Below are 6,734 nucleotides of genomic sequence, written 5' to 3'. Positions count from 1 at the left end.
TTTTATAATTATTTTCTTATTTTTTAATAATTTGTTTCTTATTATTTTTTACTATTTAATCACCTTTTTATTTTTTTCTTTAATTTCATATTTTTTAAAATGTAATTTATTAAATTTTTTAATTTATTTAGCAATTTCATTTTTTCCACCTAACTCTATTGCTATCACAGAGAAGAAAACAATACCCTGTGTAATAGCAATTGGAGGTGACAGGTTCTCTTTATTGACCCTGTCACCTCCAATACAGGAGTTCTAGCACAGCACTGTGCTGGAACTCCTGTGACAGGTGAGAGAGGAAGAGGACAGCTCTCCCCTCTTACTGTCTACACGGAGCAGCAGGGTTACTTTTAACCCTGCCGCTCACTGCAGTGAGGAGACGTATTTTTTAATTTATTTAGCAATTTCATTTTTTCCACCTAACTCTATTGCTATCACAGAGAAGAAAACAATACCCTGTGTAATAGCAATTGGAGGTGACAGGTTCTCTTTATTGACCCTGTCACCTCCAATACAGGAGTTCTAGCACAGCACTGTGCTGGAACTCCTGTGACAGGTGAGAGAGGAAGAGGACAGCTCTCCCCTCTTACTGTCTACACGGAGCAGCAGGGTTACTTTTAACCCTGCCGCTCACTGCAGTGAGGAGACGGACTCGGCGGCGGAGCCCAGAGGACGGAACCAGAGGAGAGAGGTAAGTGCAGGGGTGAGGGGAGGACGCTGCAGACTGTTTACATGTGATCTTGGCGACATCGCCGAGTTCACATGTAAACGAACAATCGGCTTCCTCACTCTACATTTAGTCCTGCTTGTGCAAAGCAGGACTAAATGTAGAGAGGGCAACTTACCGCCCGACGGCCGGAACTTCCCCACAAGGACACCACTGCCGCCCCTCTGTGCCCTGCTGCCCCGAGGCCGGGCCTCGGTGGCCTTGTGGGGAATCCAGGCCTGAGTGTATCTGTGCAAAGAAGCTTATTGCTTCTTTCATACCTGTGTCCAGTTTCCACAGCTTGGTCCTCTGAAACAGCAGACTTTTTTTAAGAGGCTAAGACCAATGAGGGAAGTATTATTGAGCCTAACACTACTTTCCAGGAAGCCTTGAACAACTGTCTGTGGCAGTGCATCCCTCTCTTATAGGCTCTTGTTTGATGGGGATACATTGGCAGCAGGGCCGATGCTAGGATTTTTGCCTACAAAGGCGAAGGTCCATTTTCCACCCACCGACACCCTAGGCCCCATTCACACTGAGCGACATGACAATCGCGCGACTTTGAGCGATATTGCGCGACGAGCGATATTGAGCGATGTGTCGCGCGACTTCTTCCTATTGGGCTGTATGCAATCAGGAGCAAAATCGCTCTAAAAAAGGGTCATGTAGGAGTGACAAGCTACCAGCGACGAGCTACAAGCGATATTGAGCGACGAGATGTGAACAGCTCCATTGAAATGTATTGATGAAGCTACATAGAGCGATATCGCGCGGAAATATGAGCAATATCGCTGCAAAAATCGCGCGATAAATCGCTCAATGTGAACGGGGCCTAAGGGCTAGTTCACACCATATGCCGTTATGATGCAGTCCGTTTAGTTTGACTGCTGCAGCCAAAATATATCACAATGCTTTCCTATGGGCTTTCTCGTGGTGTATTCACACCATTGCAGTCTGTTCAGATGCAGTCAGAAAAAGTACTGCTCATCCTATTTTAGCTGCATCTGATCACACCGGATTGCATAAAACATGCAAGCGCATCAGAACGCATAACAAAAACCCAGGATTGGTGCATCATCTAGGGACATCCAGGGGAAAAACACATCTGAATGCATAAAAAAAACGCATCAAAACGGACCGCAATGCAACTGCGCACGCAGTTGTGATGCAGTTTCTGGTGTGAACTAACCCTTATGGTAGCGCTAGCCCTCCATAGAAATCCCATAAAGCAGCACTCCAAAACGAATAGGAGATCTGAGATATCCATGTTACAGGTCAAACCAATTATCTCAGAAGCATTTAGAAAAAAGAAAAACCATCAGCTACTAGTGCCCTATATGTGAAGCCACAAGCAATGACACCCCAAATAGTTTACTGTGGAGCAACCAAATACAAAGACACCCCAAAGTGTAACGGTCCAAGAAAGCATAACGAAGATGTCCATGTTAAAGCTCACACTAAACATATCCAGAATTTGCAAAAAGAATGACCATCTTCTGAAGCCCTATATGTAAAGCCACAGGCACTGACACCCCACGTCTATTACCATGGAGCACCCCAATACAAGGACACCCCCCCCCCATAGATCTTCACTAAAGATAGCTTAACTAACAGCACTGACCGCCAATGTACAAATGTATTCACACTGACCAGCAATGTAACTAAAGTATTCACACTGACCGCTAATGTAACAAAAGTATTCACATTGACCCCAATGTAACAAAGGTATTCACATTGACCGTCAATGTAACAAAGGTATTCACACTGACCAGTAATCTAACAAAAGTATTCACACTGACAAGAAATGTAACAAAGGTATTCACAATGACCGCCAATGTAACAAAAGTATTCACGCTGACCGCCAATGTAACAAAAGTATTCACAATGACCACCAATGTAACAAAAGTATTCACAATGACCACCAATGTAACAAAAGTATTCACAATGATCGCCAATGTATTGAAAGTATTCACAATGACTGCCAATGACGGAGGTATATACTATACACATACTTAAACATACCGTTTTCTTGCAGTCTTCAGGCTGGTGGGAGGTACTTCCTTCATTACATGGAGTGCCATGAAGTGCAAGAGTACCGTGAGGGATGGGGGGTGATTTGCATATCAATTAGTCACAATATTTACATATGAAGGGGTTGTGGCTTATTGACATCACCGCGGCCCATTCATATGTAAATATCCTGGCGGGTGACAGCTTCAGGGACAGTGCAGGCTTCTAGCAGGGAGAGAGCACACAGCAGAGGGAGCTGGGGGCACGGCTCAGACTATAGACTGCTTCCATGCTGCTGCTCCTGTGTATGGGAGGCAGTGTTTTTCCGCCCTCTTTCACCAGCGCCCTCAAGAGGCCGCTTGTGCTGCCTGTATGGTAGCGCCGGCTCTGATTGGCAGTGCGATGGTGGGTGGAGGGGCTCCTCAGCATGGAACTTCCTGGAAGAGGGTTATTATATTACAGGCATGTCTTTTCTTGGTTTTATTACAATATGTATGTCCATCACTTTATATTTTTAAAATGGAAATTGTAAAATAAAATAGTTGATTCTGAAGTGGCTCTCCACTTGACTAGCAGATACAAATGTGGCTTTTGGGCCCTTTTAAGGTCAGGCACCATTGGTTTGCTTATATTGTCTGAAATATTGTGAGCACCCTCACAATTCTGCAATATTTGTTGAATTGTATGTTAGTAAACCTCAGGAGTAGAGTATATGCCAAACATTAGAGGGTCCGTTCATACATTTTTATTACACAAGATTCACACCTTTTACACAGAATTCACAAATTTTCCCCAAAAATCAAATTAGAAAAAGGTGTAAATTTAGGGTAAAAGTTGTGACTCATGTAAATACATTTATAAACAGACCCATAGTTGTTTGTAATGCAAGAAACCTTCATGTCTGAAAAATGTAAAAGCCAGGGTATCTCATAATAGTAAAATCCAGTTTACATTAAACTACCAATAGTTACATAGTAGATAAGGTTGAATAAAGACAAGGGTCCATCCAGTTCAACCTATGTGTATAGGTGTGTACTTGATTGTGTGTCTGTATATATCTCGCTCTAAACACTTCCCATATCCCTGTAAATGAAGTGAAAGAAGAAACTCATCAAGAAGGTTTCTTGAATTTATCAATGTTTTTTCAGCGGTTACCACCGTCTGTGGAAGGGAATACAACAATTTCACTACTCTCACAGTAAAAAACTTTTTACGAATCCTAAGGTTGGACCCCCTTTCCTCCATCCTCCTGTTGTGTCCCCATGTTCTCAATACAGTTTTGGTAACGAACAGTTTGTTCCAAATATTGCGGTCCCCAGTGATAATTTTTAAGACTGCAATAAGGTTCTGTAAGAAAGTCACTGGTCTGTAATGAGGAATTGGCAGTAACTGCAGCTTTTTTGCGATCACACATAAAAGTCGCTTTCCATCAATAGGATATGCTTTCCCTTTTAAACAAAAATAGCTTCCAGCAGCAACTCAAAAGTAACACAAAATACAATGGCCTACTCCAACTTAGGAGGCTAACTGACAGTAGTTTCCCTCACTACTTCCTACTGGAGTGGTTATTCCAGCTTCCAGTACAAAACAAGATCCATAAAGAATCAGTCTTTAACATACAGTTTTGATCCAGACCTTACCTCACAGGTATTCAGACGCTCTCCAGCCTGTGTCTGCATCCATTCAGTGTAGCCTGGGTCTCTCTCTCCCCCTGAGCTTTTACTGCTTGTATAACAGGTGCAGGCTAATTAACAGAGAGGGGGTGTACTTGTTGGGAAACTGATTAATCCCGTCTTAAGGTGCCCATACACTGCACGATTACGACACATCCAACTTGGCTCGATAGGGGTCGATCCGATAATCGTACGACCGTACTAATAATCGTACGATTTCGATCGACCGACGGAAGTAATCGTTTGATCCCGAGCATCATTCGTACCATGCCCTTTAAAGGGCAAAAACTAAGTGCATTCTCTCCCACACTTGTTGAAAGCAAACGATGGCTGAGGATATGAGTAGCATGGCTATTGTGATGGTTGGTGTTGCTGTCATTCATGCTCGCCAGCAACGCAGGTCATCGCGTCGAAGACTGTGGACCAAGAATTGGTTGCAGAAACGTGACATTTATTCGCACGTTGCTTTGCTGCAGGAATTAAGGGAAAACAACCCTGATGACTTCAGGAATTACCTACGGATGTCAGATGCAGCATTCAACCACCTACTGGCTCTGGTGTCCCCCCACATCCAGAAGGTTGACACAGTGCGCCGTAAGGCTATTCCTCCTGACCAGCGGCTCATAGCAACACTGAGATTTCTCGCTACTGGTCGAAGCTTGGAGGACCTGAAGTTCTCTGCAGGAATCTCGGCGCAGGCACTTGGGCGCATCATCCCCCAAACGTGTGCAGCAATCATCAGAGTGTTGCGTGATGAGTATTTCAAGGTAAATGTTGTTATTGCACCTTAAACACAAATATGCTTTGAGACTGTTCCACAACACACATGTTTATTCTTTGCACATGCTAATAATACATTATCCATGCAGTTAACCCCAGCTCATGCAATTACAGAGTTGGGTATGATTTGTCCTGGGTCCACCCCTGTGTGTCCTGCTCCACAGATGTCCCAACACCCCAAACCTTTGTTCCTGCATCTGGGTGTTGGGATGCTGTTGGACTTGGCCATGGGCCATGCGATAGTGAGTCCCCGGATGCTCCCTGTGTGGCTGTTGCAAGTAGTGTTGCATGTAAAAAGGGGATACATGCTGCTGTGTGAATCTGGGTATTGGGTCATGCGTCTGTGTTCCCACGTCATGCATGAGCACACGTGCACTATTGCATGACCCCCTGTTAAGGTTATTAGGAGTAAGCAACCCATTTTCCCCATCGTGCATGATATCAAGTACCATCTTTTGGGCTAACTGTTGTTGCTGATGATCCATATTGCGCATCTTCAGTGCTGCAACCTGGAAGAACAGGTTACTCTGATCTGGAACTTTCTCCAGGGCCGCTGATGCCTTTGTGAGGAACTGCTCTATTGCCCGGTCAGTAGCTGGCCTCTTGCGTGGCCTCCTGGGAGGTAGTGGGGCAGTAGAGGGTCCTGGTAAACTCTCCTGTGTGCATACACTGTCCTGTGCAGAGAAAGTACACAGAATATGTCAGCATAACGCATGTTTTCTAAAGTGTCACATAGCTAATTACATTTCACTCTCAGTTCCCCACAGATGCAGCTGAATGGCAGCGGATTGGCAAACAATTCAACGATCTGTGGAATTTCCCCAACTGCGGAGGTGCTATCGATGGGAAACACGTCCGCATCACACGTCCTGCCAACTCAGGTTCATTGTACTTCAATTACAAAGGGTACTTTAGCATTATCCTACTGGCAGTGGTTAATGCTACATATGAATTCCTGTATGTGGACATTGGCAGGAATGGAAGACACTCCGATGGTGGTGTGATGGAGCGGTGTGATTTCCACATGCGTCTACAGAATGGTTCCCTCAACCTACCAAACAATGAGGAAACCGTAGATGGGATGAATTTTGTTTTTGTTGCTGATGAAGCTTTTGCCCTTGGCGATCACCTACTCAAGCCCTTCCCCATGCGCGGTCTGACAGCACAGCAGCGCATATATAACTATCGGTTATCACGGGCACGCAGAGTGGTGGAGAATGCGTTTGGGATAATGGTGAACCGATTCCGCATTCTCCACACTCCTATCAACATGGGTCTACCCAAAATTGATATATTGGTTTACTGCTGCTGCACCCTTCATAATTTCCTAAGGCGTCAGGGCAACTCCTACATGCCCACACACATCCTAGACTAGTAGGATGTTGTGAGTGGCATCATACAGCCAGGGGAGTGGAGGCATGATGTGATAGCCCTTGATGGTTTGGGACCCATGCATGCACGTCTGCCAACCACGTCCGCACGACAGAACAGGGTGAAATACTTGCAGTATTTCAATGGCCCTGGTGCAGTGGAATGGCAGGGACGCATGTAGTTTGCACCTGTGTTCA

This window comes from Nanorana parkeri, unplaced genomic scaffold (genome assembly GCF_000935625.1).
Source record: "Nanorana parkeri isolate BGI_ZX_2015 unplaced genomic scaffold, ASM93562v1 scaffold1173, whole genome shotgun sequence".
In the NCBI taxonomy this organism is placed as follows: domain Eukaryota; kingdom Metazoa; phylum Chordata; class Amphibia; order Anura; family Dicroglossidae; genus Nanorana; species Nanorana parkeri.
Note: the sequence above shows the minus strand (reverse complement) of the source record.